Source organism: Antechinus flavipes, chromosome 1, assembly GCF_016432865.1.
Source record: "Antechinus flavipes isolate AdamAnt ecotype Samford, QLD, Australia chromosome 1, AdamAnt_v2, whole genome shotgun sequence".
NCBI lineage: Eukaryota > Metazoa > Chordata > Mammalia > Dasyuromorphia > Dasyuridae > Antechinus > Antechinus flavipes.
Genome location: NC_067398.1, coordinates 457,663,375 through 457,689,372, shown reverse-complemented (window position 1 = coordinate 457,689,372; position 25,998 = coordinate 457,663,375). Strand labels below are relative to the sequence as shown.

General features: G+C 34.1%; 1 pseudogene; it reads right to left on the bottom strand.

The window, feature by feature from the left end:
* The window catches only part of LOC127546631 (E3 ubiquitin-protein ligase RNF38-like), a 30,674-nt pseudogene extending 5,089 nt beyond the window's left edge, over positions 1 to 25,585 (bottom strand).
* Between the last annotated feature and the right edge of the window lie 413 nt (positions 25,586 to 25,998).

Sequence of the window (25,998 nt, the reverse complement as noted above, 5' to 3'; positions counted from 1 at the left end):
AAAGTCCCCCAGAAGTCTGCAGCCTTTTAGCTCTTTTTTATTCCTTCATGATTTCACTTTGTTTTTTCTTTTACCCCACAGCTCACTCTTTTTAATTCAATAAAACAATAAATAATTAGCATGGGATGATTTATTTCATTACTTAGCTTTTTCTTTATAATGGTATGTAATTACCTTGCTTCTTCTATTTACCATGTACGAGAATCAAATAATCAAAATACCTTTTTTCAGCAATACTTCACATATTGTTGAGGATCCACTTTTTAAAATTGCTCATTAGGTTTAGGTTTACAGGTTGGGTTGAAGCTTGAGTTTCATTGCTTTGTGGCATTTACTATTCTTGATCCTGCAACCACAGAATAATTCTGTTAGTTGAATTGTCTTTCCTTTCTATTTTAAGGTCTTTCTTCTGGATCGTTGCAAAAGGTTTCATAGAAATTGACACATTTAATCATTATATATCTTGAAATTTGAACAATGATTTGTTTTTAATCTTTTTTTTTGCTAGCAATCAATAGATCCTCTCAATCAATGATATTTGGTATATGTATTCAGTAATTCTTTCATTTTTCCCTTCTGGTTTTTTAAGATCTTCTTGGTTGACCTATCTTTGTGCTGAGATTCATCAATTTTTTTTCTCTTGATATTAGCAGTTCAAATTTTTCCTTCTATTATTTACCACTTATGCTCTAGTAATTTCTCCTTGTTTACTGAGGCCACAAAGATCTGAGCTTGGATTACAGGGTTGCTTCATCCACATCAGATGTATAGGGTTTGTCTGCCTGGCTCCTTGCTTAGGTAACCTATGGGATACACTTAAACAACCCCCCCACACAATCTGATTTTCAGCTTACCAGTTTGCCATTCTCTTATCCTGCTTTCTTTTATGTGGTCCTTTTTAGTCTGTATCTGATGCTTCCTACAGGGTGTTCAAAGGAATTCATGCAGTTCCTTCAGACCAGGGATTTTCTACCATGCAAGGCTGGTCACCCATTTGCAGGATAGTGTTTCCAGCCCACCTAATGACACCTCTTACTATCCTTTTATTTGTGTGATTGAACAAAATTAGTGTCTGAAGTCCTTAAAAGGGGAAGGAAGGTGGCACTGATTTTGAGGCAGTCACTGAAGATGAAGATCTCTATCTTACAGCTATGCCCTAGGAAGAAGTGCGCAACTTTATTTGGGCTTGATGTCAGTAGCAGGTAGGAGAGGGAATGCTGAGTGACCACTCTAAGTATTAATGCTCTCCAATGTTAAATCACAAGTTTTTGATTTGAAGTTTCTCTGCCTTCTTATCTTGGTGATATAAACTCCAGCACTTTTCACCTAAACTATCACATTAGTTGTTTTTTTTTTTTAATTAGCCTCCCTAATTCTGGTTTCTCCCCTCTCCTACTTATGACCTTTATAGTTACCAAATTGATATCCCTAAACCATAGGTATGGAGAAATTATTCTCCTTCTCAAAAGTTTGTGGATCTGTATGGCTTCTTGGAGAAAATACAAACCACTTAATTTGATACTTAAAATCCATCATAATGTAATTGTATCTGGTCTTTACATATCAGTTTTACATTATTTTCCCTTCTTATATTCTATTTTCCAACTGAAATGACCTACTTAGCATTGCTAATAAATGATATTCCATCTCCTCCTAATTCCACATAATCCCCTGGTGCTTATACACAAATTGTCTTCCTTTCATATAATATTTTCTCTTCTCATACCCATCCCTTGGAATTCCAATATTACTGTAAAGTTCACCAATGTGGGTACTCTTTGTTGAAGCAGATCTCAATCCATCAATTCTGTCATCTCAGAGAGTTCAATATACTTACTATTATTTTCTACTCCTCCAAATAATTCTCCATTTATTTTGTAAACAATTTGACCTAACTTATCTGTATGCTTGTTGTTCCTCATCTTCTCAAATACAAAATAAGTTCCTAGAGGACAAGATTTGTTTCCTTTTTTATCTCTATCTCCTCAACACCTAGCATATTGCTTTGCAAATTGTAAATATTTTATAAATTCTTGTTAAATCGAATAGAATTTAAAATTCTTATATGGAAAGCTGGAATATTCCAATCATATTTTCTTTCCATTACTATTCTTACCTTGCTTTTTACTGTAATCTCCATGGAATGCATGGTTCAAATGGACATATCTTTTATGAGTTAGGGTTATTTAAGGTATCTTCTTGATGAATTACCTAGCTCTGCTATCTTCATGCTAAGAAAAAAGCTTGACTTTTCCCTCATTCAATTATTTATTATCCTGCCTATTTAAAAAAAAAATCTAGTTAACATTTATTATGACAGAAAGGATATCCCAGAAATTACTAACCATTGCTCATGGGAGGAAAAAGCAAACATTCTGTTTAGAGAAGAGTTTCTGTGCTGTTATCGAGTTTTCACTGAAAAAAGACCCATATCACAATGACATTCTTTCATTAATGTGGCATAGCTGCCAGTTATAGAATGCAACAGTTTCTGAAGAACTTCAGAATCACAGAATTGGAATTGATTTTTCAAATGGATTCATTTTTGCATGTGAGGAAATTAAGGCCCTCAAAATAGTCTTCAATAAGTGAATGAATAAAAATTTAATTAGTAGTTACTATGTACCAGACTCTGGGGATATACACACAAGATGAAACATAATACTTGTCCTGAAAGAGCTTATGTCTAATAAGGAAACCAACATATAAAAAAGAAAATGGGGGCCAGGAAGGGGTACTTTGTTCTGAGAAGTTACAGAGTGGTAAGCAGGTTCATAGAGGGAATAGATTGACAAACTTCTTCAAGTAAAAAGGACAGAGTTGATTTGATCAAAAAACCCTCTTAGAATTCCCCTCAAGATGAAGAATCTGAGTAGCATTTCACTGGACATGTAAGATATATCCCCTCCGCTCTTCCCCACATATGAAATATGTTATCTGTATTTTTGTAGTGTTTTAATATTCCATCTACTTCTTAGAGGCTACTCAGTCTGATGGGCTTTTGTTGATAGCAGATTGATACTTTAATGGAATTCTATATTTGCAAAATCATTTTATGGTACTGCCTTCAACATCAGAGTATATCACAAAATACATTTCAACTGTTTTGCAAACAAACTTTCTTCCAGTTAATAATTAAACAGAGGAACAGCTTGTGGTATATGCTTGGAACTAATTTTACTATATATAGTTGGAAATGACAAGAACACAAGAAGATATGACTGAAACCTAGTAACATTTAAATATTCGGTTCTTACTCTGTTACCTTGACTAGTGTAAAGTTGGTTCCCAAGGTAAAAACTAAGTGGTCTGCTGGCATATGGTAGAACCTCCATTTGAGCGCTAAAAGCTGGATACTGTCTTTGTGAAACAGATGTTGCCGAGTGCAGCAATGCACAACTGACTCTATCTAACAGCTGGGAATCCTTCGTGACCCATATAGCAGGAAATAAACATGGTCCTATGCTTGGCAAAAGTGTAAGGAAGCAAATTTCCATTTGTTAAGGGCTTATCAAAATTAAGAATAAATGTTTTTAGCCATAAACTGATTTTATTCACCAGAGTAATCTTTCCAGCAGTTTATGCGATGGCCTCATAATATTACTGGCACCCTTTACCAGATGAAGGCTGCAGTTGCACTGACATATAGTGCAGATGGAAAATAAACATCTGCCTCAATCAGGAGAGAAGACCAAGGACAAGGTTGACGAATATTATCTGGCATGACTCTCTTTGCAGGATAGCATATAAATGCTACAGGACCAAAACCACTGGCATCGTCTGGTGTTGTCCTTATGTGGTTACTGACCATGAAGAGAGATGATTAGTATGCCCTCTCCAAGGAGGAGTGGTGCAGATGCTCAGAATGATATGATTCCAACTCACTAGGATTTGCCTTGCTGTAGCCACACCATGCTAGTCACAGAATGATTCAGTTTTATTTTTTTTTCCATGGTTCGGCAGCATTTAGTGCCCACAAAGTTTCCCTCGTTGCTGTCAAATAGCATGGATGACAGGAGCAAGAAAAGCGGTTGTTCTGAAAAAGGAAAGAGAAAAAATGATTTTAAATAGCTCTCAAGTACTGATGTTGCTTTATGTTGAAAGTGATTTTTTTCCTTGCAAACACCAACAATTTAGCTGCTCTAAACTCATTTAGTCATAATTGACATTTATACAATTCCTTAAGTCTGCAAATTTCATTGTCTCATTTGAGCTTCTCAACAATCATATAAGTTTGTTTTTTTAATCCTCATTTTATAAATGACACTGAGGTTCAGAGAAATTAGGTGCTTTGCCTCTTTTTACATAGTTGTTAAGTATCAAGGAAAGAACTTTAACATGTTTTCTTATTTATTTATTTGCTGAGGCAATTGAGGTTAAGTGACTTACCAAGGGTCACACAGCTAGGAAGCATTAAGTTTGAACTCAGATCCTCCTGACTTCAGGGCTGGTGCTCTATCCTCTGCACCATCTAGCTGCCCCAACACATGTTTTCTTAATGCAGTGAGCAGTCCCCTATGTATTACATATATTACCAAGTCCATTTTCATCTTTAATAAAGCCTGAGTGGTATTTTCTAATGAAAAACACAATATATGAACACTTGTCTACAGATATACATATCAGTAGGGTTATGCTCAGATACATGCAATTGCATATGCACAAGCACAAGTACACACCAACACACGCACACACCCCTGATCCCAAATTCCCTTTGGTGAAATTTTAGCCAAATGATATGAGTGGCACAAATGAGATGAAAGCTGTACATTTCTTAAAAATTTAACTTAATTCCTAATGACTATTTGACTGAAACTTTTTATTTTCATAGGACTAAAATCACCTGAAATCTATATTAGCATTTTTTATATTTAATAAATAACTGTTTTTGGTGTAATAAGACTGTTAGAATTTACCAGGAAAAAAGTCAGAATGTCACCAGTTATTTGAAATGATAGAAAGAATGGTGTTTTGAAGACAAAGAGATTTAGGGTCAAATTTTATTACATCAACACTTTGTGGCATATTTGGAATTATGCTCAAAAAGTTTAAAGTGCATATACCCTTTGATCCAGCAGTGTTACTACTGGGCTCATATCCCAAAGAGATACTAAAGAAGGGAAAGGGACCTATATGTGCAAGAATGTTTGTGGCAGCCCTTTTTGTAGTGGCTAGAAACTGGAAATTGAAGGGATGCCCATCAATTGGAGAATGGCTGAATAAATTGTGGTATATGAACGTTATGGAATATTATTGTTCTGTAAGGAATGACCAGCAGGATGAATACAGAGAAGCTTGGAGAGACTTACATGAGCTGATGTTAAGTGAAATGAGCAGAACCAGGAGATCATTATATACCTCAACAATGATACTGTATGAGGATGTATTCTGATGGAAGTGGATCTCTTCGATAAAAAGAGCTAGTTCAGTTTCAATTGATCAAAGATGGGCAGAAGCAGCTACACCCAAAGAAAGAACACTGGGAGATGAATATAAACTGCTTTCATTTTTGTTTTTCTTCCCGGATTATTTATACCTTCTGAATTAAATTCTCCCTGTGCAACAAGAAAACTGTTCAGTTCTGCACACATATATTGTATCCAGGATATACTGTAACCTATTCAACATGTAAAGGATTGCTTGCCATCTGGGGGAGGGGGTGGAGGGAGGGAGGGGAAAAATCAGAACAGAAGTGAATGCAAGGGATAATGTTGTAAAAAATTACCCTGCATGAGTTCTATCAATAAAAAGTTATTAATAATAATAAAAAAAACAATGATACTGTTTGAGGATGTATTCTGATGGAAGTGGATCTCTTTGATAAAGAGAGCTAATTCAGTTTCAATTGATCAAAGATGGACAGAAACAGTTACACCCAAAGAAAGAACACTGGGAAGTGAATATAAACTGCTTGCATTTTTGTTTTTCTTCCCGGGTTATTTATACCTTCTGAATTCAATTCTCCTTGTGCAACAAGAAAATTGTTCGGTTCTGCACACATATATTGTATCTAGGACATACTGTAACCTATTCATCATGTAAAGGACTGCTTGCCATCTGGGGGAGGGGAAAAATCGGAACAGAAGTGAATGCAAGGGATAATGCTGTAAAAAATTACCCTGACATGGGTTCTAGCAATAAAAAGTTATTAAAAAAAAAAAAGAAAGAAGAATTGGCAGTGACGAAACAGTACTATCACTCTTAGCATATGATATGACAGTATACTCAGAATCCCAGAGAATTATCTAAGAACTATTTAAATAACAATGTTAACAAATTTAATATAAAATATAAAATAAACCCATATGAATCATCAGCATTTTCCAGGAGGAAGAGATAAAAGAGAAATTCCATTTAGAATAACGACAGACAATATAATGATATATTTAATATTTAATTGTATATTATTTGTATATTATACTTCAAGAATTACATAAACATAACTACAAAACACTTTCTACACAAATCAAGACAAATATAAATAACTGGAGAAATTTTAATTGCCTATGAGTAGCCTCAGCCAATGTAATAAAAGGCAATTCTACTTAAGTTCATTTACTCATTCATTGCCATAACAATCAAACTGTGAAATAATTATTTTCATAAAGCTATAAAAATAATAAAATTCATCTGGAACAAATTAGGTCAAGAATAGCAAAAGAATAAAAAATAAAAAAGTGAAGGAAGAAACTATCAGATTTCAAATCACATTGCAAAATGGTAATCATCAGCACAATGTAGTATTAGTGAAATATATTAGACATATAATGCACAGTATTAAATGACCATAGTAATCTAGCATTGATAGACCTAAAGAACTGAGCTTTAGGAACAAGAACTACTTGACAAAAATTGCTGGGGAAACTGGAAAGCAGTTTGGTAGAAAGTAGGAATAGACCAATATCTCACACAGGATACTGAAATAAAGTCAAAATGAATACATAGACATAAAAGGCAATATCATAAACAAATTAGGGGAGCATGGAAAATTTTACTGGTCAGATCAATGGATGAAGGAAGAGTTAATGATCAGCAAGAGATAGAGAGGATCACAGGGATTAGAATGAATCATTTTGATTACATGAAGTTAAAAAACAATTTTGAACAAACAAAACAAATGCAGTCAAAATTGGAAGGAAAACAGGAAACTTGATAGTGATGGTGGTGAGGTTTCTCTAATAAAGACCTCATTTCTCACATATTTTTATATGGAATAGAGTTAAATTAATAAAAAATAAAAATCCTTTCCAAATTTATTAATGGTAGAAGGATATGAAAACAAGCAGTTTTCAAAGAAGAAATCAAAGCTATCTATAGTCTATAAAAATAAGTCATTATTGATTAGAGAAATGCAAATTAAAACAAGTCTGATAAATCACCTTACACATATCAGATCAGCTAACATGACAAAAAATAATGACAAATGCTGAGAGGATTTGTGGAAGAGTAGATATTGTTGAAGAAGTTGTAAATTAATCCAACCAGTCTGAAAAATAAATGGAATAATATCTAAAGAGCTATAAAACTATGCATCCTCTTTGACCCAGTAATATCACTAGCAGGTCTGTATTCCAAAGATGAGTGAATGAATGAATGAATGAATGAATGAAAGGAGAAGAGAGAAGAAAAGGAAGAAGGAAGAAAGCATTTCTGAAGCAGGAAGTACCAGGCACAGAGTCATTGGAGAGAGAGTTAGGGAGACTCAAGAGTGCAACCTGAGTCTCTGTCCAAAGTCTATTGTGATTCCTTTGGATCACTGAGCCACTGAGAAGAGCCAAACCTTTCATAGTTGATCATCACACATTCTTGCTCTTATTATGTATAATGTATTCCTGGTTCTGCTTGTTTTGCTCAGCATAAGTTCATGTAAATCTTCCCAGGCATTTCTATAATCAGCTTGTGTAATGTTCTCCATGGTTTTCTGGAGGTCTCTGAGCAGCCTTTGTTTCAGGAGAGTAATCACAAGAATAGCCAGATGTTAAAGTCCAAAAGTCTTTATTGTCTCCTTCTCCTGATGCTCAGCTAGCTTTCTCGTGGCCTTCAGAGGGGACTTGGTTTCAGTGGAAAAAATGCAGGAGGCCAGGCCAGCCACCAGGAGCCTGACCAAAGATGGAAATGATTCTCTCTCTCCTTTCCTCCGAGAGCTTGAGCTCCCGCCTCTCTCTCCTTTGTCTTCTCTGGCTTTGAATCTGGCTGAGGGTCCCAGCTTATGTGCTCTACACTGAGTATAAACCAATCATTATATCACTAGGAAACCATTATTTGTTCTAAAATTAAATCAATCGCACTGAATTTAGAGTACTATTAATCACCATGCTAAACTAGATAACCATTGTCTTTATCAATTCCACTGACTTAAAACCTTCTAAGAATCCTTATTTCAGAGTTCTGGCCCATAACAAGCTTGTTCATCATTTTTTTATAGAACAATAATATGCCATTATCTTCATGAACTACATCTTTTTCAGCTATTCCTTAACTGATGAGCAACCATCAATTTTCCAATTCTTTGCTATCACAGAAAGAGTTGTTACAAACATTTTTGCATATGTGGGTCCTTTTCAGTCCTTTATGATTTCCTTGGGTTACAGACCCAGTAATGGCACTGCTGAATCAAAGGGTATGCACAGTTTTATAACCCTTTGGACATAGTTTTTGATTGCGCTCCAGAATGGTTGTATCATTTCACAATTCCATTAACAATGCATCGGTGTCCCAGTTTTCCCACATCTCCTCCACCATTTATCATTATCCTTTATTGTCATTTTAGCCAATCTGTGAGGTTGTACCTCAGAGTTGTTTTAGTTTGAATTTCTCTAATCAATAGTGATTTAGAGCATTTTTTCATATAACTACAAATGCTTCAATTTCATCGGCTGGAAATTGTCTGTTCATTACCTTTGACTATTTATTAATTGGGGAATGAACCGAGTCCTTATAAATTTGACACAGTTCCTTATATATTTTAAAAATGAGATCTTTATCAGAAATACTGTCTGTAAAGATTTTTCCCAGCTTTGTACTTCCCTTTTAATTTTTTCTTTTGTGGTTTCATTTATGCAAAAATCTTTTTAATTTAATATAATCAAAGTTGTCCTTTTTGCCTTTTGTAATGTTTTCTAATTCCTTTTTGGTCATAAATTCCTCCCTTCTCCAAAGATCTGATAGGTAAATTATCCTTTCTTCTCCTAATTTGTTTATGGTATCATCTTTTATGCCCAAATCATATATTCATTTTGACATTATTTTGATATAGGGTGTGTGATGTAGGTCTATGCTGATTTTCTGACAATTATTTTCCAATTTTCCCAGCAATTTTTGCCAGATAGTGAGGTGTTATCCCAGAAGCTGGGGTTTGGGGATTTATCAAATACTAGATGCTATAGGTCTTGATTGTTGCATCATGTGTGTCTAATCTATTCCACTGATCCAATGCAATTTGTATTTCTTAGTCAGTATCAAATGGTTTTGATGACTATTGCTTTATAATATAGTTTTAATTTTAGTACTGCTAAGCCCCCATCCTTCATATTTTTTCATTAATTTCCTTGATATTACTGACTTTTTTTTCTAGTTCTATAAAATAATGTTTTGGCAATTTGCTTGGTATGGCACTGAATAAATAGACTAATTTAGGCATAATTATTATTTTTATTATATTAACTCGACTTAGCCATGAATAATTTATATTTTTCCAATTGTTTGGATCTAATTTCATTTGTGTGAGAAGTATTTTGTAATTGTGTTCATATAGATCTTGGGTTTGTCTTGGCAGGTTAACTCTCAAGTATTTTATTCTATCTATAGTAATTTTAAATGGAATTTATCTTTTTATATCTTGGTGATGGGTTTTGTCAGTAACATATAGAAATGCTAATTATTTGTGTGGGTTTATTTTATATCCTGCAACATTGCTAAAGCTGTGAATTGTTTCCTGTAGATTCTGGATGATTTTCTAAGATTCTCTAAGTATATCATCATATCATCCACAAAGAGCAATAGTTTTATTTCCTCATTGCCTATTCTAATTTTAATTATTTTTTTTCTTTTCTTATTGCCAAAGGCAATATTTCTATTACAATGTTGAATAATAGTGGTAATATTGGGCATTCTTGTTACACCCCAAACTTATTGGGAATATTCCTAGCTTCTTTCCATTATAAATAATGCTTGCTGTAGGTTTTAGATAGATATTGCTTATTATTTTAAGGAAAGTTTCCTTTATCCCTATGCTTTCCAGTGTTTTTAATAGAAATGGGTGTTGTATTTTATTAAAAACCTTTTTCTGCATCTATTGAGATTATTATATGATTTCTGTTGGTTTTTGTTATTCATATTATTGATTATGATAATGGTTTTCTGGATATTGAACCAGTCCTCCATTCCTGATATAAATCCCACTTGATCATAGTGTATTATCCTGCTGATAAATTGCTGTAATCTCTGCTAATATTGTATTTTAAAGTTTTGCATCAATATTTAATTTTAATGTCTACTAGGGAGATTTATCTGTAATTTTCTTTCTCTCTTTTTTTCTTTTTGGTCCTTCCTGGTTTAGGTATTAGTGTCATGTTTGTGTCATAGAAGGAATTTGGCAGGACTCCTTATTTACCTATTTTTGTAAATAATTTACATAATATTAGAATTAACTGTTCTTTAAATGTTTGGTAGAATTCATTTGTGAATCCAACTGGCCCTGGAGATTTTTTCTTAGGGAGTCCATTGATGACTTATTCAATTTCTTTTTCTAAAATGGCATCATTAAAGTATTTTATTTCCTCTTCTGTTAACCTGAGCAGTTTATATTTTTATAAATATTCAATCATTTTAGGTTAGATTATCAGACTTACTGCTATAGAGTTGAGCAAAATATCTTCTAATTATTTCTTCGATTTCTTTTTCATTGGTAAGTTTCCCCCCTTTCATTTTGGATGCTGGTGATTTCTTTTTTTTTTCTTTCCTTTTTTTGATCAAATAAACCAAAGTTTTATCTATTTTTGTTAGTTTTTTTTCATAAAACCAACTCTTAGTTTTATTTATTAGTTCAATAGCTTTTTAATTTCTGCTATACTAATCTCTCTTTTTAAATTTCAAATTTCTAATTTGGCATTCACTTGGGGTTTTTAAATTTGTTCTTTTTCTAACTTTTTTAGTTGCATGCCTAAATCATTGTTCTCCTCTTTCTCTATTTTATTTATGTAGCTATTTAGAAATATAAAATTTCCCCTAAGAACTTCTTTGCCTCCAACACATAAATTTTGGTATGTTGTGTCATTATTGTCATTTTTTTGGAGGAAATTATGGATTGTTTCGTGGTTTTGTTGTTTGACTCATTCTTTACAATTAGATTATTTAATTTCAACTTGGATTTTATTCTATCTTTCCATGGTCCTTATTGAATATAATTTTTATTGCATTGTAGTCTGAAAAGGAAGCTTTTACTATTTCTGCCTTTTTGTATTTTATTGAGGGGTTTTTATGCTTTAATATGGTCAGTTTTTGTGCAGGTGCCATGTACTGCTGAGAAAAAAATGTACCCCTTTCTATCCCTCATCATTTTTCTCCAGAAATCTATCATATCTAGGTTTTCTAGGATTCTATTAACCTCCCTAGTTTTTTTTTTTCTTTTTTATTTTGTGGTTAGATTTGTCTGATTCCAAGAGGAGAAGGTTGAGGTCCTTCACTGGAATAGTTTTGCTCTTTATTTCTTCCCATAACTGGCTTAAAATCTCTAGGAATTTGCCTGCTCTACAACTAAATAACATATTTAGCATTATTACTACTTTATCAAGATGTACTTTCCTTTTTTATCTTTTTTTAATAAGATCCATTTTTTTTTTACTTTTGTTTTATCTGAGATCAGAATTGCTACCCCTGCTTTTTTTTTTTTTACTTCAGCTGAAGCATAATTCTGTTTCCAGCCTTTTACCTTTACTCTGTATGTGTCTCTCTGTGTCAAATGTATTTCTTGTAAACAATATATTGTAGAATTCTGTTTTTTAATGCACTTTGCCATTGCTTCCATTTTATGGGATAGTTCATTCCATTCACATTAACAGCTATGATTACCAGATCTGTATTTCCCTGTATACTATTTTCTCCCCTGGATATAATTTTGTTTTCTCATTCCGCTTTAGTCCTATTTTGTTTTACCCACTCCACCCACAACCTTATCTCCTATCACCCCTCCCCCCTTCTCATACTAGTGTTTTTTTAACTCACTCCACTTACTACTGTATCTTCTATCAATCCTTCCTCCCTTATCTTCCCTTTTTCTCTAGTGTTTCTGCCCTCTCTTGTATCATGTCCCGCCTTTCTCTTTTTCTCTTTCTCCTCCTAATTTTTTATAAGGTTAGATAAATTTCTATATCTAATTGAATGATTAAGTTATTCCCTCCTAAAGCCCAAACTGATGAGATTAAGGTTCTTTCCCTTGATTCTAACAGGTCTTTTGCATCTCTTTATGTGAACTAATTGTCCCATTATACCTTCTTTTCACTCTTTTTTCCAGTACACACTATTTCCCATTTCTTAATGTCTTTTTTCTTTAATGTCATCATATCAGAGTCCATTCACAACCACACCCTCAGTACATGTGATGTTCCCCTTTGTTTGCTCGAGTGTCAGCTACAGTTTTCGAGAATTACAGGTATTATATTCCTATGTAGGGATGTAAACATTTAACCTTTAAATATACATAGTTTCCCCTATTTATCTTTTTATGGTCTTCTTGAGTCTCCTGTGTTAGTAGATTAAATTTCTTGTTTAATTCAGGTTTTTTTTCAATACAAATTCATTGAAGATCCCTCTTCTCCTCTGAAAGATGATGCTGAGTTTTGCTGGATAGTTAAGCCTTGGTTGTAACTCCAGGTCCTCTTTTCCTTTATTATACAAGCTGCCAGGTCCTGAGTAATCTTGACAGTTGCTTCTTGATATTTGAATTGTTTTTGCATCTTGCAGTATTTTTTCTTTGACATTATAGTTTTGGAGTTTTTCAACAGTGCTCCTTGTGAACAATGAATTCTTTCAATGAGTACTTCCCCACTCTGTTTCTAGAATATCAGTACAGTTTTCCTTAATGACTTCTTGTAGAATGCTATCCAGGCTTTCTTTTTGGTCATGGCCTTCAGTTAGACCAATAAGTTTTAAATTTTCTCTTCTGGATCTATTTTCCAAATCAACTGTTTTGCCAAAGAGGTATTTCTCATTTTTTTTCCATTTTTCATTCTTTTTAATTTGTTTGTGGATTCTTGCTGTCTCACAAAGTCATTAGGTTCCATTTGCCCTGTTCTAGCTTTTAATGTGTGTTTTTTTTTTTTCAGTTACTTTTTGTATCTCTTTTTCCAACTGACTAATTCTACTTTTTAAAGTTGTTTTCTTCAGACAATTTTTCCTTCATTTTCCAAACTGGTGACTCTCTTATGCATATCTCTCATTTCTTTTCTCATTTTTTCTTCCACTTCTCTTATTTGCCTTTTAAAGACTTTCATGAGCACTTCCAAGACGTCTCTTTGGGCTTGAGAACAATTTATCTCATGCTTCAAGATTTCTTTTGTGGATATTCTGTCCTCTTCTGAGTTTTTATTTTGGTCTGCCCTGTCACCATAGTAGCTTTTTGTGGTCAGGGCTCTTTTTTGTTTCTTACTCATGCTCTTTTATTTTCTTTTGGTATATCCTCCTTTTTGCTTTTAAGGTGGAGGTCTGCTCCTGAGGTAAAGATGGAGATGTCCCAAGCTTCCTGTGTAACTCTAAGTCTTGGCTTTGAGCACAGGGATCTTTTGTGTTTGGAGGGAGTAGTTTTGCCTGTTCTTTGCAGGAAATAGTCTGGTTTCCCAGAGTTTGCCTTCCATGTTGGGACTGGAAGTGGAAATACCCCACTGATGTGCTCTTCTACTGAACCAGGGTAGGGTCTTAGTTGCTGATTTGGTGTGATTATGACCCTCTCACCAGCTTCCTTGGATCTACTTGATCTGGGCTGAACATTTTTCTCATATCAGTAAGATTAACCTTTCTTGAAGTATTTTCAGTCTTGATATGTAGAGTGGCTTCATTCCATCGGATTCTATTCAAAGGCTTGATTTCATGTTGTTTTCAAGGGAAACTAGGAGAGCTCAAGCAGCTTCCTGACTTTACTCCACCATCTTGGCTCCACTTCTGGAATTTCTGGTTAGAAGAGTATAAAAGAAGTTAAAAAAAAAAAAAAAAAACACCCTAATTTCATTCTCATTTTTGTTGCTGTGCTTTTTACTTATCTATTTTTTTTTAATTCTATATATCATCTTTCAAGTTTTGTTTATTTCATTTTGATTTGAATGTGATAACACTATATGACACAACCAACAGAAAAAAATACATAGAATGGGAATGTGTATGAAGTCAAAGATATAGTGTCATATAGTGTTATCACATTCAAATCACACTTTGTTAAATCATTCTGCATTTAGTGGACATCTACTTTGTTTTCAATTCTTTACTATAAAAATAATTCTACAATGTAGAATAATTTTTAGATTTCAAATTTTCTTTCTAGGACATTGCACTGATAGCATAGGCTTTTTATGTCAATTCTTAATTTTTTTCTTGCTCTGATAAAGTTATTATTGGATGGGTAGACCAAAGTAAATTAATATTGTTTTAGTGAGTGTTTCAAACAATTAGATCCTTAACTAATATTTCAAAATGTAAGTTTAGATCAAGAAATTTCTCCCATTTGAAAAAAAAAAGTTTTGGTGTGCATAGAACATCTTTTAAAAGAGTCCTTTCACTATGTTTCGCAATTTGAATCTAGATATCAAAGAATATGAACATTTTGATCTCTTTTGAAAAAATATAATACCAAATATATATTTCAAAGTATTTGGATCAATTCATAACTGCAACAATTTATGAATGTACATTCTACAATACTTTGAATATTGATTATGCCCATCTTTTGTTATCTTTGCCAGTTTTCTGGATTTCATAGTCAAATCTTTGGGTCACATTTCTCTCTGTATCAGTGATCTAGAACAACCTTTCATATCATTAATGGTTTGTAATTCTTTTCTTGAAAAGTTATTTTCCATTCTTTTGGCTACTTATCCATTGAGGAATGGTTCACAAGATCTTATATATTGGCATTAATTTCCTATATCTCTTGAATATCAAATCCTTATTATTTAATGTAAATATTTTCCCAAATATAAAGTTTCCCTCCTTATCTTAGTTGCAATTATTTTGTCCACAAAATAGGATTATACATTTCATGTAATATAAGTTGGGTTTCTTGTAATCCCTTATTTGTTTAGGAATATTTCCCTTAGGCATAGCTATGGAAGACACCTTCCATACATTTTCTTTCCATTTTAAAAACTTTATGATCTTTTACACTGAAATATCTTATTTGTAATTTTTGTGGTATATAATATAAAATGCTGAGCTAAGTATTTCCTCTCTTACAACACTTAATTTGATTTAAAAAAAATAAAATAAAAACCACTGTAGACATACCTTGGAGATATTGCAGGTTCAGTTCCAATTATTGTTTAGCCATTTTTGAGTCTGACTCCTCTTGATTCCATTTGAGCTTTTCTTGGCAAATATACTGGAGTAGTTTGTCACTTCCTTTTCCAGATCATTTTAAAGATAAGGAAACTGAGAGACAAAGAGTGACTTGCCAAGGATCATATAACTAATAAGTATTTGAGTAAAGTCTTTCTGACTCCAGGCCCAGCACATTAGCTACTGTATCACTTATCTGTCTCTTCAGTTCCAGAATACTGGGAATTTGGAATACTTAGAAGCCATTGCAAGTACTTAATTGGCCTAGTTTCAATTGTTGTTTCTCAGAAAATTGGGAGGCCCAGGGAGAGGGAGAGAGATGCGGAATTATGGATTGGTGGAGCAGTTAGAATGCACACAACTTGATCAATTAAGTTTAAACTCATATGGGCATGGTTTGTGGTACCCTGAAACAAATACAATAGTAAAATCAAATATCACTGATCCCAGATCACAATCACAAATATAATAATCATCATGAAAAAGTTTAGAACGTTATAAGAATTACAAAAGTATGACAGACTCAAGATAAGCACATGCTATTGGGAAAATGCTGCCCATAAAGCTGTTTAACATAGGTTTCCCACAGACTTTCAACTTGTAAAAAATGCAAAATCTACAAAGTACAATTGTGATGACCATGTATTTAAAATCAGCGAAAGTCAGGAATTCAGGTTAAGGGAAAAATCTTCAATCTTTATTCTCAGTAGAGGTGAAGAAGGATTGCGATAGCAATATGGGCAGTGAAGAAGGATTGCCATAGCAATATGGGCAACTGTGACAGGAAGCCAGCTAGCAGAGGGGGATCAGAGGTCAAGGGCGGTTGCAATAGCAATGCGAGCAGCTGTGACAAGACACCAGCCAACAGTCTCTCTTTCCGCTTCCCTTTCCACTCTTCTGCCTCCACCCACCAAAAATGTCATTTCCTATACAACACATCAGGACTTGCACAAAGAGTGTAAGGGGCCATTCTTTCTCCAAGCATGTATATTACTAGAGTATGGTCCAATTACTATTTAGCCTCATGTGCTTGGGACTTCAGTGCATCAACTCAAGCCTCAGCCCATTACATCTCCTGCTTTCTTTTGTTTTAGAACACAGGTGGTCATGTCATCCCTGACTCCTCAGAGAGGTCAGAACCCCCAAGGGCAGGTGATTACACCTTCCCTGACTTCTCAGGAAAGGAGGTGAAAGCACTAAAAAAGAGATAATCACACTCTCCCTGACATCTCAGGAAGGGAGATAAAAAGCACCAAAGGAAAGTGGGGGTTGCTAGCGGGTTTCTGGGCTGAAGGGTCTTATTATGCACAAACCCATCAGGATGGGAGTTATTACACAAGCACATAGCAATAATGCAGAGGCTATTAGTGATGACTCTCTCCACAGTTAGTGCAGGCTTGATGTGGTATAACAAAGATTAATTGTACATGCAAGTTAACAGTATAACAAACAATATAAATCAACATGGTGTTGTAAAAGATTGCCAGAAGTCCTAAAAGGAGAGTATGTAAACAGCAGTCACACATTTGCCTTCTTCAGCAGCCAAGAGATAGTCTAAAACCAATCTATTGTCCATTGCTTCACATGTCAGGGAATCCAATGATCCCCCCCCAAGTTTTTGAAGTCCTGCAAAAGTCTTCCAATGATTCCAGCAGATTTTGAAGTCCTATAACAGTCTTATCATTTCTCAGAAAATCCAATGATTCCTGAGGGCTTTCAAGTCTTATGTCTCAGAGAATCCACTGATTCCTAAGGGTTTTCAAGTCCTACAACAATCTTGTGTCTTAGAGAATCCAATGATTCCTGAGGGTTTGCAAGTCCTACAACAATCTTATCATATCTTAGAGAATCCAATGATTTCTGAGGGTTTTGAAGTCCAACAATTTTCTATGTCCATGAGTCAAACGCCATAACTGCCACCCTCTTTCAATGATGAGCACAATCAGCAACAGAACCACCCAATATTTCTTGGGTCTTCTCTTTCATTTCAAGGGTCTGCTCCGTCTCTCTGAGATGGACAAGGCGAATACAGCTCGTTGGCACCCATCTGATTCCTTCTCCTCCTGTAAAAATACAAGCAAACCCTCTTCCCCAAGCAGTTAACCTATCTAATTCCCTTCTATTTACCACTTTCTGGATCTTTCCACATCACCTGGCGATTATCTAAAGATAGTGGAGCTGTTTGCACTGGACACTGCCCTTCCGATGGGTTATAAAACCTGTCTGCCAGAGCCAATGCATCTTTGTCAAAAATCAAGAAGTTAATAGTATAAAGGGTTAGATTTAGAAGTTCTCTAGGATTACCTGTGGCTCCCCCTTTCTTTTGTTTTTGGAGCAACGTCTTAATGTCTCTGTTTCTCCTCTCTACTATTGCCTGTCTTTGAGGATTAAAAGGTATGCCAGTGATGTATAAAATCTTATACTTTGCACAAAAGTGTGCAAAATGTTTGGAGGTGTATGCAGGACCATTGTCTGTTTTTATTGCTTGTGGCACACCCATAATGGCAAATGCTTGTGTGAGGAATTCAGTGACCACTCAGTTTGTCTCTTTTGCTGCTGGTATTGCAAAACTGAATCCTGAAAAGGTGTCTACCACAATGTGGATAAAAGACAGACGACCAAAAGGTTTTTAATGGGTCACATCCATTTGCCAGATTTCATTGGGTCTCAAACCATGAGAGTTCTTCCCTGGAGGCAATGTAGGAGCATGGAAAGGAAGGCAAGCCGTACAGGCTTTTACTATGCTCCTAGCTTCCTCTTTTGTTATCCCAAATTGTAAACGTAAAGCTCGAGCAGCCTGGTGGTATTTAGAATGGGATTCCTAAGCCTCCTAAAATAAAGGCGTATTGGCTCCACGTTGGGCGTCAAATGTGATGACTGTGTATTTAAAATCAGCCAGAGTCAGGAATTCAGGTTAAGGGAAAAATCTTCAATCTTTATTCTCAGTAGAGATGAAGAAGGATTGCGATAGCAATATGGGCAGTGAAGAAGGATTGCAATAGCAATGTGAGCAGCTGTGACAAGACACCAGCCAGCAGTCTCTCTTTCCGCTTCCCTTTCCACTCCCTTCCCTCCACCCACCAAAAACGCCATTTCCTATACAACACGTCAGGACTTGCACAAAGAGTGGGTGGGGGCCATTCTTTCTCCAAGCATATATATTAATGGAGTATAGTCCAATTACTATTTAACCTCATGTGCTTGGGACCTCAATGCATCGACTCAAGCCTCAGCCCCATTACATACAATAAAAGTAGCTATATTTTTTATTGTCTTCCTCAACAAAGTGTTTGTATTTCATTGCTCTAGCATTTGGGTTTAACTGCAGAACTAACCAGGAACAGGCTTCTTCAAGAATGTTTTGAAGGATCTATGTTTGCAGTATGGTAACAGAATTAATAAATTCTTTGTAAGTTCTTAAGTATTCACTTCCTGTACAATTACTTAAAATAATCTAGCTTTCTGATTTTATTTTCTCTTTTCCCTTTTTATTCTCAATAGACATTCCAAAACATTCTAATTATTCAGTATTTAAGAAATTAAAATAGGCACAGTATTAGCCCAAAGGCCTGGATTCTATTCAAATGGATAAATTAGGCTCCTCTGTGATTGTGAAAATATGTTCTTAAAAGTGCATTTTTAGAAAACAGAAATGATAAGTGACATGGGAAATTATTCGTCTCTGAGCATACAATATATACTCTTTGCCCTGACAAGCTTTTTGTATGGGATAAATGAATAAGATTTCACTCCAGAATGGTAGGAGCATTTCACAACTTCACCAACAATGTATTAATGTTCCTGTTTTTCTACATTCCTTCCCACATTTATTGTCTCTTCTTGTCATCTTAGCCAATCTAAGAGGTGTGGGGTGTTACCTAAGAGTTGTTTTAGTTGCATTTCTCTAAGTAATAGTGATTTAGAATATCTTTTCAAATGACTATAGAAAATTTTTATTTCATCATCTGAAAATTCTGTTCATATCATTTGACTGTTCATCAATTCAGGAATTATTTGTATTCTTATAAATCTGTCACAGTTCTTTATATATTTTATAAATGAGACCTTTGTCAGAAACACTTGCTTTATTTTTTTTCCCTCAGCTTTATACTTCCTTTTTAATTTTGCTTATGTTGGTTTTGTTTGTGCCGAAATTTGTGTGTGTGTGTGTGTGTATGTGTGTGTGTGCAGAAATTTTTTTAACTTAATGTAATTAAAGTTGTCCATTTTGCATTTTATAATCTTCTCTAGTTTTCCTTTGATCATAAATACTTCTCTTCTCCAAAGCTCTGATAAACTATCCCTTGTTCCTCTAATTTGTTTATGTTATTACCCTTTAAGCTCAAATCTTTTACCCATTTTGACTTTATTTTTGTATGACAGGCATTTCTTTTATAAGATTGTAACTGTGCATAGATCTGGAGCCTTAAGGGACTTCAGAAACTATCCAATCCATTCATCTCATTTTATAAATGAGAAAAACAAGGGCTTGAAACTTTAGGTGACTTATGTAAGGTCACATAAGGAACATGTTTCAGAGATAAGATTTGAGCCCATGTTCTTTTACTCCAGTGTATTCATTTTTTTTCACTCTATGGCACTACCCTCTGGGCCTTGTAAAGCCTAAAATACTATATATGTGAACAATTATATTTTCATTATTATTGGAAGCCACACATATGTAAAAATCCATTTCATTTCCATTTGGCACTTGGTTAAAGTCCAATGGCACTCATAATCAAAATTATAGCAGTTGAAAATAGACTAATCAGAGTTATATTTAATCACAATCCAAATATCAGGATTAGAAGAAATATCATCTAGTTCAATTCATATATGAAGAAGAATATCTTCTTCAAAACAACTTACAAATTGTCACTTAGCCTTTTTCTTGAAACTCTTTACTCAGAGGAACTCACCTCCAACATGAAGTTTATTTCATGTTTTACTAGATCTAATTTTATTTTATTTTTATTCCTAATTTATGAAATAGCAAAAGCAATTACATAACTTAGTTGAATAAGCTATAATTTCACATGCAACTACAAATCTATTATGTATAACTTGCTAGTTCTTTTAAATGTATAATAAAATTATCATGTAACTTTATTCTTTTTTCTTCCCTCTTGTCCAAAATAGCATCTTCTTCATAGATCCTTTGCAGTTAGACTACTTATAATACTCAAAATGACTTAGTTGCTCAAAATTGTTGAGTTTTTTTCTTACATAAGCATATATGCTTTATGCTCATATGCATACATACATATATACATACATACATCTCTCTTTTTTGCAATTTTCATATGTTGTTTGTACTGGAGTTCTACTTTATAGTTTTTTATTCCTATTTTTCCTACACAATATATTAATATATTCCTATTTTTACTACACAATATAGTAAATACACAATTTACAACACAATATTTTTACTACACAATATAATTAAAATTCCTAATTTTACTACACAATATTAATATGGTTGTATTTTATTTTATTTTTTAATGATCACTTTTTATTTTCAAAATACATTCAAAGATAATTTTCAATATTCACCCTTGCAAAGTCATATGGTTGTGTTTTATAGACTAAGTAACCCTAATTCCATCTACTAATCCCAATAACATATGAATCTGAGGCCCTTTACTGTTCTTGTTGTCCTCTGGGTGCTTCCTGGTTTATCATTGTCAATCTTAAAATGTAAGAGTAGAGACTGGAATACGTATCTCTAGAGTCAATGAACTCCTTTCCATGGGCTAATAACTGTGCCTCTCATACAACAGGCTGAAACTGCACTACCTTTCTTGGGATCACTTTGATGGGAGTAGGGATGATGTATTAAGTCAGGATACCAAAGCAAGGAGATGAAATTTCAATAATCTGGGCAAGAGGTGCTTAGTATTTAAACTATCATAGAAGCTGTGTGAATAAATAGGCAGGGTAAGTACAAAAGAGAACACAGAAGTAGAAATAACATGATTAGGCAATTCAATCTCTATTTAGAATGACAGAGAGTCAGGAGCTGAGACTGACCCTATGTTTAAAAACCTAGAAAGCTGGAAAAATTGATAGTATATAAAACTTATTTGCTTCAAACAAAATATGTACATTAGACTGTTCTATGAAACATAACAATAATGTTTTGGTGATGCATTTGGTTTGGTTATTGAGGAAATCCAAACTCTCCCATGTTCCAAAGATCCATCATAAAGTTTATTTTCTTTGTTGTTCCTCAATTTTTATCTGCAGTCAATAGATTCTATCTAATAGCACATTAGACAAGGTGGTGCAGACTAATTAGGGAATTCCTCAGAAAACACACATCTGTTGAACAAGAATCATGGCTTCTTTAGCTTTCCAGTCCAAATAATTACCTTAACTGTCCATAACTTTCTAAATATTAAAATATTCCACTCCTGTCTTTACAAAACCTTTTAAATTACCTTTTGTTATATCAGTGAATATAAGTAAACATTGTAGCAAGTGCACATTTTAGCACAAAAGAGGAATTATATTAAAATTTTAAAATGATCAGTTTAATTCCAATCTCTTTTTTTATTAATTCAAGGTAAAATACAGGTATTCCTGTCTAGATTTTATCTCCTAGTACATTAAAGCATGGACAAGAGAATACCAGATAAAAATCTTGTGAAAAGTTTCTACAACTCTATCAGTATCAATTTTTGAATCTGTATGCAAAATGAAATATCTCTTTTCTTTTTAGAGAGCTTGCATTAATTATTACTAAGTATGATTACAAATTTGAATTCCATTTGGGTAAAAAAGTTTTAAAATATTCTTTTAAAAATTCATAATATCATGTGTGTGAAGAAATAGAAGGATTTTGACCTTAAAAGGCTGAGGTTAAATTATAGGACCTGAATTCATACCTCAGCTCTGCTGCTTTTAATTTTTTTTAAATCTTGATCAAGCCATTTAACATAGCTGGGTCTCATTTTTGTCATCTATAAAAAGAGGCAAGTGAAGCAAATAATATTCCTCTCTAGCTCTCTATGAACCCAAGTCAATTTATGTATATTAAATACATATATATATACATATCTGTATATGTAATATTGTATATATGCTACATATGCATATATCTTATATAATCCATTTTATAGTATCTTACAGATAAGAAACAGCATCCCAAATTTTATAATTAAAACATTTACCAGTCAGTATGGAACATTATATGAAAAATATCAATGAAATACATTTAAGAGCTCTCCAGATTCTATAAGATAAATAAATGCTTGGGAGCATAATCCTTTATTTTTAGGAAGACAGAAATATTTTTCCCAATAACATTTGATTAAACAAACTCATTGAGTAAAGTCTCTTCCATGTACTTGAAAAAATGTATAATTTGAGACATTTTAAAAACCAAAATCAGATTGTTAAAGTGCCCCAAAATCTTTCCTATAAATATGCTATACATTTAATAAGTCCAACAATCTCATCATAACTATTCATCTGCCAAAAATAAAAGCAAAATAAATCAGTTATTTGAAGCAAGTTGTGATTGAGTCTGTTTTTGTTGTATATCTATGAATCCCATAGAAGTAATGGAAGTTTCAGGCACATTACAAAATGTACCTCAAAATATTTGTGGAATTAAAGGTACAGCAAGTAACATTTTAAGAATGATTATTCAGTGTTTGTGAATGTAACCATAACTAGCATGGGGCAAATGTTATGTTATTCCAAGGATAACACATCTGGAGGGAAGTATACATTTCCTCTGTATGAGGTTTCTTCTATGTCAGAATATACTTCTTTGCTTCTTCTACCATCTCTGCATCCTAATTCAAATCTGTCCCTTTATAACTCTCTGGGTAACAGGGTGCCTTTTCCTGTTATGACCATACAGGCTCTCTGTGCCATCTTCTAATTCTTAATGAGTTTGCTCCCATCACAGTTTTTCAGATAATTGGGCCTTTATTTATTATATTCTCTGTTCCTATTTCTGTGAGAAGTTAATGTGTACTGTTATACTTATATATTAATCAACATATAGGTAATATTTTTTAAATTACATAATTAGTAGAATTTTTTTATGATTTTGTTACCAAAATTCTGAAGTCTATACAATTACAAAATTAAGCAGTAAAGAACAATATAGCACAAAAAGGAAGAGTAAATTAATGCCAATATGACTCTAGGAAGGGAGTTTTAGGGGTTTGAAAAGTCTCTGGATAATTAATTACCAGGAATTTATTAAACAAATATTATAAATATTATATTAAACAAATATTATAGGATAGAGGTTCACAATGAGCTTTTATTTCAATTGGGAAGATGCATGTATATATGTGTGTAGATAGATATTCAATAAATATAAATATATTTGAACTAGTTAAATACAAGAGAAAACTAATGATTAAAGGGAATCAAGAAAGACTTCATGCAAAAGGTGGATCTAGAACTGAATCTTGAAAAACTATATATGGCAGAAGAAAGGGAGTAGTATATTCCAGGCAAGGAGAATGGCCAGTACAAAGATATGGAGATGGGTGATGAAATGTTGCATATAAGGAAAAGAGAGTTCAGAATGAGTAGATCACAAAATGAAGCAAAAACGGCTGGGGCAGATTGTGTAGGCCTTTAAATATTAAGAGTTTGTATTTTATTCTAGAGGCACGAGCTGAGTGAGAGAGTCACACAGTCATAATCATTAGGAAAATCACTTTGGCAGCAGAGTGTTGAATACACTAGAGAGGGGAGAAATTTGAGACAGGAAGATCATTTAGGAAAAAGTTGCAAACATCAATGCAAGAAGTCTCCAAATTATAAACTAAGGTGTTAGTTATATTATTGGAAGGAAGTAGTCAGGTAGGAGAGATGTTGTGAAGGTTTATAACAGCAAAATTTAGAAACCGATTTGATATGTAGTGTAAGAGAAATGAAAAGTTCAAGATAATGCTGATTATGAACCTCAGGTATTGGAAGGATGTCTGTGCCTTTGACAGAAACAGGGGCATTTGGATGGGAAGGTCATTTAAGAGGAAAAAATGAGTTCAGTTTCAAATGCATCTGATATATCCAGTTTGAAAAGTTCAATTAGCATTTTATGATATAGTTCTGGAGAGAGATTGAGAATAAGGATACAGATCTAGCAGTCATCTGCATAAGAATGATATATTTGGATGAGTGCTAAAAAGGTTTACAAAAGATTAAAGGTATAAAGGAAGAAGAGGAAAAAAACCTAGGAAAGAACTTCAAATAACATTTGACATGAGGGAGAATAATGTTTAAAGAAGTGGGGAGAGAACACATAGAACAATTTCATAAAAACTCAGGAGAGATTATTCAGAAGGTGAAGATCAATGGCACATACACTAACACATTAGTTGAGAAAGGCGAAGACAGAAAAGATTATCATATTTACCAATTAAGAGATCTATGTAGGGCAGAGCCAAGATGGTGGGGAGGACACACACTTCATTCTGAGCTCCCTTCAACCCTCATCACTGAATTCCAAATTCAGCCTCTGAAATACTGCTTGACTGGTAGAATTCACAAATATTGGGAATCCAACAAATTACCAGCAGAAGATTATCTAGAAGATCACCAGAAAAGGTTTGTCTTGATCGGGTAGGAGGAGGCCACTACAGACAGGCAGAAATTGGAGGCTAGCATATGCTGAGCAGACGGGGAGCAGGGTGTGGTCTCCATGGGTGGAGAATTTGCAGAGAGGACTCTACCACAGGTTGGCTGCTCTGCTTTGGTTGCAGAGCAGTAGATCAGCAGAGAAGTTACACAAATGTCAAAAGTAGTATCCCCAAACAGCAGAGTTTCACAGGACCTGGTCATACCCACCCAGCACCAGGATTGACTCAGCATGACCACAGTGCAGTTGTGCAGCTGCATTCCATACAGAAGCGTTCTGCCCAGGACAGCCACTCTTCCACAGCACTGTGCTCTGCTCAGGACAGCCACTCTTCCACAGCACTGTGCTCTTGTCCAGGTCAGTCACACTTCCACAGCACAGGGCTCTTCCCAGGGCAGTGGCACTTCCACAGCATGGTGACTCTTTGCAATCCATTCACAGGACAGCTACTGTCCATCTGTCCCTATTACGTAGAGGAAGCTGAGAACCTCCTTGCCCTGAAAGCAGACTCCAAGGACTTTTAAAAAATGAGTAAAAAAGCTAAGTGAGTTCTAACTATTGATAGCTTCTATACAGAAAGAGAACAGATTACCAACCCTGAGGAGACTAACAAGAGACAGTCTCCAAACAAAACCCAAAGTGGGATATTACCTGGTCCCCATCACACAAGGCTCTCCTAGAAGAAATTATAAAAGGTCTTAAAAGAGAACTAGAAGAAAAATGGGAAAAAGAAAGACAAATTCTTCAAGAGAGTATGAAAAAGGCATATAACTCATTAAAAGAAAGATTTGATAAAAGTAGAAAAAGAAAACAACTTCCTGAAATGTGAATTGGAAAAAGGTAAAGAA